Below are 12,437 nucleotides of genomic sequence, written 5' to 3'. Positions count from 1 at the left end.
ATCGCATGAACGAAACGAATCCGAAAATATACTGATACTTGTTGAAGAAAGAGGGGATGCCTTCCCAGCATCCCCAAGCTTAGACGCTTGAGTCTCCTTGAATATTTACTTGGGGTGCCTCGGGCATCCCCAAGCTTGAGCTCTTGCCTCTCTTCCTTCTTCTCACATCGAGACCTTCTCGATCATCGAACACTTCATCCACACAAAAGTTCAACAGAAAACTCGGTAAGATCCATTAGTATAATAAAGCAAATCACTACTCTAAGTACTGTTGCAAACCAATTCATATTTTATTTTTGCATTGTGTCTACTGTAATATAACTTTTTCATGGCTTAATCCACTAATATAAATTGATAGTTTCATCAAAACAAGCAAACTATGCATCAAAAACTGAATCTGTCTAAAACAGAACAGTCTGTAATAATCTGAACATGCACCATACTTAAGATATTTGAAAAATTCTACAAAAATTAGGAAAAATAAAAAATTTGTATAGGAAGGCAGTGCAAAAAGAATCAGAACCATTTGACGTTCCAGCTAAAAATGTAAAATCGCGCACTACAGCCAAAGTTTCTGTCCTGCACCGTACAAACCATCAAGCAAATGTAAACATCCTAAAGGCAAATCTTGGCACATTATTTTTATTATACAATGGAATTGTATAAGGGGATAATTATTTTTATTGAAAATTTTCTGTAATCAAGATTCACAAAGTTTCCGTGAGCATGAACAAAGTTCAAGGCTAGCTCCCACTTCATCAATGCTTGTCTTTCTCACTTTCGCTTTCCTTTTTGAAAAAGTTTTGGGTTACCCTCTTTATTTTTGTTGTTTTTAAACTATATAAAATCACTCAACATGAATAAATGACTCTCTAAAACTTCCGGGTTGTCTCCCTGGCAGCGCTTTCTTTAAAGCCATTAAGCTAGGCATATAGTGCTCAAGTAATGAATCCACCCGGATCCTAAGGTATATCAAAGCCAATTTTAATTAGCAACGATTTGTAATTTAGTAGTGAGCACAAAGAAACATATATCAAGCAACCACGAAGTCTAACTGTCTTCCTATGCATCATCATGTCATAAAAGAACAATTCATGCACACAAAGTAAAGGCCAATGCATAGTATAAACAGTTTCTTGCAATTTTATCGTGCTGGAAACATAGAGAGGTGGAGATATAGTTCCTCTCTCATAATAATTGCAAGTAGGAGCAGCAAACACATACATAATATATTCATCAAAATCATCATGTGCAACGGTAAAAGGCAACCCATCAATATAATCCTTAATAAAAGCAAACTTCTCTGATATAGTGTAATTGGGAGAATTCAAAAAGATAATAGGACTATCATGCGTGGGTGCAATAGCAACAATTTCATGTTTAACATAAGAAATTATAGCAAGTTCATCTCCATAAGCATAATTCGTATTGGCATCTTGGCCACAAGCATCATCAAAAAGGGATATTTCAAAAGAACCCAAGGGATCATAACAGTCATCATAGCAATCATCCTTCGGTAAGCACGAAGGGGAATTAAACAATGTATGAGTTGAAGAGTTACTCTCATTAGAAGGTGGGCATGGGTGATCAATCCGCTCTTCCTCCTTTTGTTCTTCGCTCTCTTCCTCATCTTTTTCATCCAATGAGCTCACAGTTTCATCAATTTCTTCTTCCATAGACTCCTGCAAAATATTAGTCTCTTCTTGGACAGCGGAGTATTCCTCAATATATAGTTTAACATAGGCATTAGAAGCATAATTCTCATAACAATATTTAAATATAGCAAAATTTTCAGATTTGTAAAGAGTAGCATCATACTTTTCAATCAAAGAATCAATTTCAAAAGCACATTTAAAAGCAACAAATTCTTTAATTTGTTGAACATCATAGTAATTATAAACACCCTTAGCATATGAAGATAAGATTCCATTATCAATAAACTCACATTGATAGGGAAGGTGTTTCTTAGGGTTTTCAGAATAACAAGTAAAATCATATATTTCACATAAATTCCAAGCATAGCATTGCAAACGTTGAATTTGACTCCATAATAGTTTCCCTTTTTCAGATATACGGTGTCGCACATAACAAGCATGTTCATCTAAAGATTTTCCCTCAACTAAGCTAGTTGGGGTTTCGGCACGAGCACAAAGGGATCGAAGATGATCCAAGTAATAAGCTTCAGCAGTGTGATAGATTTTGAGTGGTTCTTCAACCATTGGTTCAGTAGGCACAACTAATTTTTTTGGTATTTTGCGTTTCCTACCCATAAGTAAAGATAGAAAACAACTAAGAACAGCAAATAAAAATTACTTAGGGATAAAGCAAACAAGCACACACGAGAATATTCACCCCACGCTATTGCTCCCCGGCAACGGCGCCAGAAAAAGGTCTTGATAACCCACAAGTATAGGAGATCGCAACAGTTTTCAATAAGTAAGAGTGTCGAACCCAACGAGGAGCTAAAGGTAGAACAAATATTCCCTCAAGTTCTATCGACCACCGATACAACTCTACGCACGCTTGACGTTCGCTTTACCTAGAACAAGTATGAAACTAGAAGTACTTTGTAGGTGTTGTTGGATAGGTTTGCAAGATAATAAAGAGTATGTAAATAAAAAGTAGGGGCTGTTTAAGTACAATAAAGTAAATATAGCGAGTGTGAAAAAGTGGTGGTAGGAGTTGTGAAATTGCCCCTAAGCAATTGACTACTCTACTAGACCGATAGCAAGTATTATGTGGGAGAGGCCACTGCTAGCATGTCATCCTGACTTGGAATTCTATGTGCTTATGATTGGAACTATTAGCAAGCATCCGCAACTACTAATGTTCATTAAGGTAAAACCCAACCATAGCATTAAGATATATTGATCCCCCTTCAATCCCGTATGCATCAATTTCTATGCTAGGTCGAAGCTTCTGTCACTCTTGCCCTCCAATACATAGTCCTATCAACATACAACTAACCCTAGGGTGTGATCCACGCGCGCAATCATATGATGGACACCAAAGGACAGCAACATAACCACAAGCAAATTAAATCAATCATAGCAATTCATCAACCACCGATAGGACAATGAAAATCTACTCAGACATCATAGGATGGCAACACATCATTGGATAATAATATGAAGCATAAAGCACCATGTTCAAGTAGAGGATACAGCGGGTTGCGGGAGAGTGGACCATTGTAGATAGAGGGGGGAAGGTGATGGAGATATTGGTGAAGATGGGGGAGGTGTTGGTGTACATCGCGATGATGATGATGATGGCCACGGTAGCGTTCCGGCGCCACCGGAAGAGAAGGGGAGAGGGGGCCCCTTCGTCTTCTTCCTTGACCTCCTCCCTAGATGGGAGAAGGGTTTCCCCTCTGGTCCTTGGCCTCCATGGCATGGGAGGGGCGAGAGCCCCTCCGAGATTGAATCTGTCTCTCTATCTCTCTCTGTTTCCGTGTTCTCACATTATTCCCTTTCACCATTTTTTATATTCCCGGAGATCCGTAACTCCGGTTGGGCTGAAATTTTGACACGATCTCTATCCAGAAATTAGCTTTCTTGCGGCAAAAGAAGGGCTCCAACCGCCTTACGGGATGGCCACGAGGGTCACGGGCGCGCCTGACACCCTGGGGCGCGCCCCCTACCTCGTGCCCCCCTCGGGCACCGTCTCGCGGTGATTCCACTTCCCAAAATTCATAAATATTCCAAAATAAATCTCCGTCAGTTTTTATTCCGTTTGGACTCTGTTTGGCATGGGGTTTCTGTGAAACAAAAAACATGCAACAAATAGGAACTGGCACTGGGCACTGGATCAATATGTTAGTCCCAAAAATAGTATAAAAAGTTGCCAAAAGTATATGAAAGTTGTAGAATATTGGCATGGAACAATCAAAAATTATAGATACGACGGAGACGTATCAGCAGGCAACCATGTGGAGTTTTCTGAACAACCCCACTGTTTTCTTTGGGTAACTAGACACACACACCCATAGTCATGTGCCTCATATCTCCAGCTATGACACCTCATATCTCCAACTATGACACCTGAGAAAAAAGGGTTCTTCATACACAAGTTCTTTTTGGGAGGGCTTCATAGGAAAACTTAATCATGTAAGAACACTATATCCCGTTGACCAGCTCCACCCCTCCCCTCTAGGATCATTCTCACACCAAAGGGATCCCACCCCGAGGAGAAGAAATTCTTGGTGAATGTTTGTGACACAAACGTAATTGAAAGGTATCTAAAACCTTTAAATATTGGCCAAAATATGGTCTTGGTGATGTTTCTGGTCATGAGGATTGGGCAACTGGATACATGATTTTAGGCAACTGTATGGTTGATTGTGGGCAACTATGTTATCTTTCATGTACTGTGCATAAAAAAAATAAGAAAGTGCCCTAGCAAAAACAAGCAATTGTCCTAGTAAAACCAAGCAAATCCCCTAGCATCTACTTTAGGCGGAGGAAAAATGTATTAGCAACTTGAAAGCCTTTTATGGACAAATATTCGATCTAACCCCCCCCCCCCCCTCTCATCCCCCTTCTCGTATGTTGTAACAGAAGATCAAAGAAACTCAAAACTGTTCTAGCAGAAACAAGCAGATGTCCCTAGCACTACTACTTAGATTGTCTATTCTAGGCAGAAAAAACATATGAGCAAGTTAAATAACCTTCATGGACAATTATCCTACCCCGCCCCTCCCCCATGTAACTTCTCATCTGTTCTATCAAAAAATCCAAACAACTCAACTACCAAAGGACACAAAATGCAAAATTGTACTAGCAAAAAAAACAAAGCAACCACCCTAGAAAAAAGAAGTCATTTTCCTAGCGAAACCAAGCAACTCGCCTAGCATCTACTTTAGGTAGAGGAAAAAATGTATGAGCAACATGAATAGCCTTTTATGGACAAATATCACATCTACTTCCCCCCCCCCCTCTCATCCACCTTCTTGCATGTTGTAGTAGAAGATCAAAGCAACTCAATTGCAAAGAAACACAAAAGGTGGGAAACTGTTTGTAGCATTACTACTTAGATTGTCTATTTTAGGCAAAAATATATATGAGCAAGTTGAATAACCTTCATGGACAACTATCCTACCCCGCCCCTCCCCCGTGTAACTTCTCATCTGTTCTAGCAAAAAATCTAAACAACTCAACTACAAAAGGACACCAAATGCAAAATTGTTCTAGCAAAAAAAACAAAGCAACCGGCCTAGAAAAAACAAGCAATTGTCCTAGCAAAACCTAAAAACTCCCCTAGCATCTACTTTAGGCAGAGGAAAAATGTATGAGCAACTTGAATAGCCTTTTATGGACAACTATTCGATCTACTCGCCCCCCCTCTCGTCCACCTTCTCGTATGTTCTAGCAGAAGTACAAAGGAACTCAATTACAAAGAAACACAAAAAGTGGGAAACTGTTGTAGCAGAAACAAGCAGATGTCCCTAGCATTACTACTTAGATTGTCTATTTTAGGCAGAAAAAACATATGAGCAAGTTTAATAACCTTTGTGGACAACTATCTTACCCCCCCCCCACCCCATGTAATTTCTCATCTGTTCTAGCAAAAATCCAAACAACTCAAGTACAAAAGGACACAAAATGCAAAAATGTTCTAGCAAAAAAAAGCAACTGCCCTAGCAAAAATAAGCCATTTTCTAGCAAAACCAAGCAACTCCCCAAGCATCTACTTTAGGCAGAGGAAAAACGTATAAGCAACTTGAATAGCCTTTTATGGACAAATATTCAATCTACCCCCCCCCCCCTCTCATCCACCTTCTCGTATGTTATAGTAGAAGATCAAAGAAACGCAAAAGGTGGGAAACTTTTATAGTAGAAACAAGCAGATGTCCCTAGCATTACTACTTAGATTGTATATTTTAGGCAGAAAAAAAATGAGCAAGTTGAATAACCTTTGTGGACAACTATCTTACCATGTCGCTCCCCCATGTAACTTCTCATCTGTTCTGGCAAAAATCCAAACAACTCAACTACAAAAGAACACAAAATGCAAAACTGTTCTAGCAAAAAAATCCAAGCAACACTCGCAGCAAAACCAAGCAACTGCATTACAAAAAAGATGCAAAAAAATGTCCAGGACGAATCCGAGCAAATGCCCCAATAAATCTAAGCAATTGTGTTACACACACAAAATGCAACTCTTATAACGAAATCCAAGCAACTACTCTGACCCCCACAATGAAAAGTCGTGTTGTGAATCCAACGCTACCCACCTCCTGTGAAAAATCCAAGCAGAATGTACGATAGACTTACCCTTGTACATGTTGATTTGTTCTGCCCACCAAGTTCCTTGCAACATGATCCTTCTAAACAAACGATATACATGCTATTTTCTGTACAATTATATCTAGAAGATAACTTATTTGGAAACTTAGAAAGTTTGTTATAAATCAAACTGTGTGATGATCCACGTAGTTGCATTCATTTGATGCATGTTTTGACTGGGTTTTTTGTTTAGGATCACAAATATATGATCAGTGTCATTTCAACATACAAAGCCGATTGCATGAAGAACCTCGTGTGTATGCAACATACAGGAGGGAGATCAACAAAACAAAAGAGATGGTGGACAATTATAGATGGTTATCAATTGGATCCGATCTGCGCACGTACGAAACATACATCCTCCAAGTATCATCTGATTCGTGAGCAACTCTAACCCCAGCCGAAAGCAACTGCTTGGCCTGCCTCCACTCATTAATCTCTCCTCCCTCGTCGGCTATGACTTTTTTTAGCAACTCTTACATTCGTATTGAGATACTACTAGTCTGGTGAATACAACTTCTGTAGAGTTTACCTCTTCAGCAGCAAGCCAGCCGTGTTCATCTACTAGAAGAACGCAGCAGGCCGAGAGCTTCGGGTGCGTCCTAGTGGACATGCACATGGACTCGTTCGCCCCGACCAGCAACTCGGCGTCGCAGATGTCGCTCCATCCATTGAGCTCCGTCCAGGACCCTCAACTTGAAGGACCACGCCCGCCGGTGGTGCCACCCTTCCGTTGTCTCCATGGAATCCTTAAGCACAACATCAGTGCCCGTCTAGTGGGGAGAGGTAGAACGGGTTGGCGACCTGCGTCAGAGGGGAGCACGCCCTGCTGGGCGCGGTGTGGATCCCCATGAGTAGGCAGGAGGAAGGGGTGGTCGGGCGCGTGCCGGCAGTGGGGCTGCGGCCGCATCTCAGGAAGGAGGCGCGGGGCGGCAGCCACATCGGGAGGAGGCGTGGGGCGGTTGGTGGTGGGACGACGAGTAGGAGGTGGATGAGTGGATAGGGTGCGGGAGTTGGACGACACGTATGATTTTTTGTCGGTAGCGCGTGTGCTCGCGGCGACTAAATCGTGCAGCTGGATACCACGATTCTTGAAATGTATCTTGACGCATCTCTATGCCACAAACTTGAAAGGTATCTAAAACCTTTACATATTGGCCAAATTATGGTCTTGATAATGTTTTTGTTCATGAGGATTGGGTAACTGGATGCATGATTTTAGCAATTGCAACATGGTTTTAGACAACTGTAATGTTGATTGTGGGCAACTGAATACATACATGGTTTAGGCAATAGTATGGTTGATCGTAGGAAACTATGTCACCTAAAAAGGGATAAAAGAACATGCACATGTTCATTTTTTGAGGGGTCACAAATAAACTTACTCCCCTAAAAACACTTCATGGTTTTAGTCTACTTTTACAGAAGCGTAAGACAACTAAACATATGCTAGTTGTGTAAACTCCATGACAATCCTTGTGTAGAAAAATGTAAGAAGGAATGGTACAATTACTAGAGCAATATATATGATTTTAGACGGAAAAGGAATCATAGATTGAAAAGGTCCCAACACGTCAGGTGCTCAAGGCCAGCTGAATCATAGGTTGAAAAGGTCCCAACACGTCAGGTGCTCAAGGTCAGCTTCTCTCTCTAGCAATAATGTAAGCAGTAATCTACAAGCACACTTACGCATCAAGCACACATCAATCACGCACAACACGTATGGATCAACCCACACATGTGCACATCAAGCACGCGGCTCCGGTTGATGCTGATGGCTGTGGGGTTCGCCAACGACTGCGCTGTCGGAGAGATAGTGGACGGCGGCGAGCAGACCCAGAAGTGCGTCTTGAGATGCAGAGCTTCTACACCCACCCAAACTGCACCCCGCATGCCACGGATGCAACACGGAGAGGCGTCTTGCGAGGGGTTGGCGGGGAATTCGAGGACGTGCTCGTTAGCCGAGACGGCGAGCCAGGGGTGGTCCGTCGTAGATCTGGGAGCGCCGCCGCCTCAACTGCTCGATCTGCAATCCCCAGAGGGGATGGAGAGAAGGTGAGGGGAGGGGGGATGCTGTGGGCGGCGGCTGAGTAGGGAGACGGGGTGGTGGCTGAGCAGGGAGACGGTGGCGGTGGCGGCGCATCGGGAGATAGGCACGTGACGCATCTAGAGAAAAAGAGCGAGAGATGAAAGAGGCGGCCGCATCGGGAGACCGAAGGAGAGGAAGTGGGTGGTGGTTTCAGACCGTACGACACCTGACGCCCCCGATTTGGAACCGACGGCTCCATCGAACGGCTCTCGCGCGTGCACTCGCGACGTCCATTGGGCTGCACGATTGAGTATTTAGGAAAAGTCAAAATCTCCTTTTCGATATTTCAAGATGAAACTCATGGGCACTAGCACCCATGGTTTATTGATATAGGAGAAAGCATCCCTTGTGAGAAACCAGAAATTCGTCCCCGATGTGGCTCGAACCCTGGTTGCTGGAGACGCCACTGCACTCCCTTGCCACTAGGCTACAGCCTAGTTCTCTCCTTTTCGATATTTCAGTCGTGCCAGTAATTCCACCAAAGAAAAGTTCAGACCCAAAGCTTCTTAACCAAGGACGGAAGATATTTACCTCCATTAGGGCATCTTCAAGACGGATTCGCAAATTGCTCGCAGCTGTTCGGACCGCACTGTCCGGACTGCAAAACCCATCCAACATGGGCCTATAACGCTCTGTGACATGGTCCAGACGCGTTTTCTCCCGTAAATTAAAAATAAAGTGGGAGAGGTTTGCAGGAGTCCGGACAGTAGATAGGTAGGGCTCTAACACCCCTGACCCACCTACTCCCCTTTCCCGATCTTATTTTCTTTCACTCCGCCCCTTCTTCTCTTGCTTTGCATCTGCATCCTCCATCTTCGTCGTTGCCGCTGCATATCTTCGGCAGCCATAGAGGCATTGCCGGGCGTCCGCAACTAGCACCTACGCGCCCGCTCGCCTATACGACGGAGTTGTCCACCCTGGAGTCATTTGTACCCAAGTACACTCCTCCCCCTGTCGATGAAGTTCATGGCGGACACCATGCCCAGCAGGTGTTCGGTCAAATGCCATTGAGCTTATTTTCAAATGGCATGTCATTTTTTAGAGTACGAAGGATGGTGAGCTACTTGGCGACGGAGGATGAGTTGTTATGCGGTGCGTGGTTGGCTGTATCTGCGGATTTCGTAGGCAGGAGCAGATGTGAGGCCTTTTGGCAACAAGTGCATGAAAAGTTTCACGCACGAAAGCACATTGCGCCCAACGACATGTACATCATTCAACAACGCAACGTGACGTCGTTATCGTATCACTGGTACACTATCCAGACCAGTGTCACCAAGCTCGAGGTAAGGTGGCCATTGCATGCAACAGAGGACGAGATCGTAAGTTTTGCTTCCCTTTGCTCAACTTGTTGATTGATTCATTCACTCAATGTTGGTCTATACATTATATGTAGCCCACATTGCCGTGGTGTACCACAGGACAGAGGGACGGCCATTTACGTGCACACACTGTTGGATGAAACTGAAGGGGGAGTATGAGTGGAACGACATGATCCGTTGATGAAAAACTTGTTGGACAACCGGAATCTAGTCGAATTTGAGACATTGTTGTACTAGACTTAATTTGCATGCTATATATGGATGTTTTGTGCTATTTTCTATCTGAACTTTGATGAATATCGGTCGGTTTGCATGAATTTCTTCTAGTTTGTTTAAATGCGGGTTAAAATATATGCGAGCAGCGTTGGATGGCGGCCTCCCGCGCCCATGTTCGTGGACTGGACCCCCTGTCCACGGACAGATGCGGGAGGAATTTTGTGGGTTGTCGTTGGAGATGCCCTTAGAGCATCTACCATCGTATTTGGTAAATCCGACCCCTCAAACGCCCACGGACGCGCCCGTGCCCGCCCGTAGACATTGACCGGTCAAGCCTCAAATTCCCCTTCTCACAATCGAACACCTCAATTAGCATACCTCAAATCCATGCAAACTCATGCAACTACGTGAACGATTCATTGCACACATCATCTGGTTACTACATAACTAACATGCCATCAGACTATCAAAATTTGGCATGTTTGGCTATGGTGAAGAAGATCATCCACGACCGCCCTTGCGCTTCCCGGCGCCCTTGTCGTCCTTGCGGAAGTACCGGTCGAAAATGCAGTAGAGATCGAGACGGATCTTCCCGTAGCTGAAGCTGTCTGACCCGTTGCTGACCTCCTTCTCCTCATTGGGTGGCAGTCCGGCTGTGGCATGGACCGCTCGTTTCTCGGGCGAGAGCACGCATGTTCCTCTATTGTTGCTTCTTTACAATGCGGTTGCGGATGGCTTCCTCCTCTGCGGCCGCCCGCATCGCCGCCTCGGCCGCCGCCATGTCGACAACAAGGCGGACCTCCGCCACCCTTATCCTCTCCTTCCCACAGCGGGCACACCGGTCCCGGTGGGACTCATACTCTGCCGGGCCGGTGATGGGAAGGGAAGATTTGAAGGCTCCTGGGACCGCGATGATCCAGCCCAAGAGGATCCGAGCGCCCGATGCGCCGACGCTATGGAGTCGCACCGGACAGATCATGTCGTCAACCAGACGTTGTACTCTCGGGACCGGCGGTGTGCAATGCGGACGACCATTGCCTCCTCCAACCCGCACGGACGACACCCCAGTCGACGGAAACGGACTGATCGGAGTCGGATCCGCTGCCCGCCATGCAAGAGAAGGCCGGAGATTACAGGATGGGAGCTTGGGTGGTGGAGGGGAGTGAAGGGGAGTGGAGTGAAGTGGTTAGAGTTTTAGTCCGACGAGCGGATAGGAAGAAATATATATGAGGTCGGGTGGGTCAGCGTGGGCTGAGACTGACGTGGCAGACGCGCCCGGATGCCTCATACCAGCCTATATTTGGAATGAATATGAAAAGTGCCGATCAGGTTGAGCGTTTGAGACCCGTTTGAGGTTCTTATCTGAATTGCATGTTCGTGACCTGTAAGTAACCGGGCCGTCTGCCTGAGCGTCGGGTTCGGTCCGCCAGCTGTAGATGCTCTCTTGCGGAAAGGCTGTAGATGCTCTTAACTCCCCGACCTTGTCATGTGCTGATTTCGCGCCGAACGCTGCGCGGCGGCGTGATTGGATTTGCACAGGAGATCTCAAACGTCGTGTGATCTGATCTCTAACTGCTTTGGGTAGTCTGGGTATTTCCTTTACAAAGGTCAGATTCGTTATGGAAGACCTAATCACGCTGGAGGCTTAGCCTATATAAAGGCAGCCCTTTCCCTGTGTCCCCGTGGCCTCATCTTCGATTTGGGGATCTGGAGCTGGACTCCGGCTCGATCTACAAGGCGTTTTCGCATGCTCCTTGCCTTATTTCTTATTTTTCTCTTGGATTTTGTTGTTTGGATGGACAATGTTGGATTTGTTCTCTTGTTTGTTCAATTTCGTAAATTTCTCAGTTTGATTGTTTGATCATGTCTCTTGATTATTCTCGTAGATCTAAAATATATATTTCTTGTCTCCTTCTCTTTCATCTCAACATTATGTTGGTTCTAGATCTGCTCCCACACCTTTAAGCATGTTGACATCTTCTCTCTAGACAACATCATCCTCTTCTGTGCTCAAGGCGCCTCGGGCCATAATCGCTCGTCGCACCTTCAAGAACCTTTGAAGCATGTGGACATTCTCAAACCCTAATATTGGTTCAGATCTGTCAAGACCCCTAAAGTCGATGACAAAGAATTAAGGCAATGAAAGATGAAAAGATGAATCTGCAACAGATTTTAAGGTTAGAATTTGTTTTTGTTTACCACTTTTTTGCAATCTTATTGTGATCAAAATTCAAATCATAAGATTATAAAAGGCATTGAGTTAGTATCGAGTTTGTGAAATCAACTCGATAAGATTATAAAAGGCATTGAGTTAGTATCGAGTTCAGATCTGTCAACTCAGTTGGTTTGTGATACTTATTGTATTCATAACCAAAATTTTGAACAAAGATACAAATTGAGCGTAGCTCAGATGGTTGGGTTCTTTGTGTTGGAACATCCACTAGGATTCAAGTCTTAGATTTGACATTGGTGCTCGCATTTTTCTAGATTTATTTAGCAGAAAAAAAATCTGTGTGAGAAGACGTTTCC

This window comes from Triticum aestivum, chromosome 5A, assembly GCF_018294505.1.
Source record: "Triticum aestivum cultivar Chinese Spring chromosome 5A, IWGSC CS RefSeq v2.1, whole genome shotgun sequence".
Taxonomy (NCBI): domain Eukaryota; kingdom Viridiplantae; phylum Streptophyta; class Magnoliopsida; order Poales; family Poaceae; genus Triticum; species Triticum aestivum.
This window is presented reverse-complemented; position numbering follows the sequence as displayed.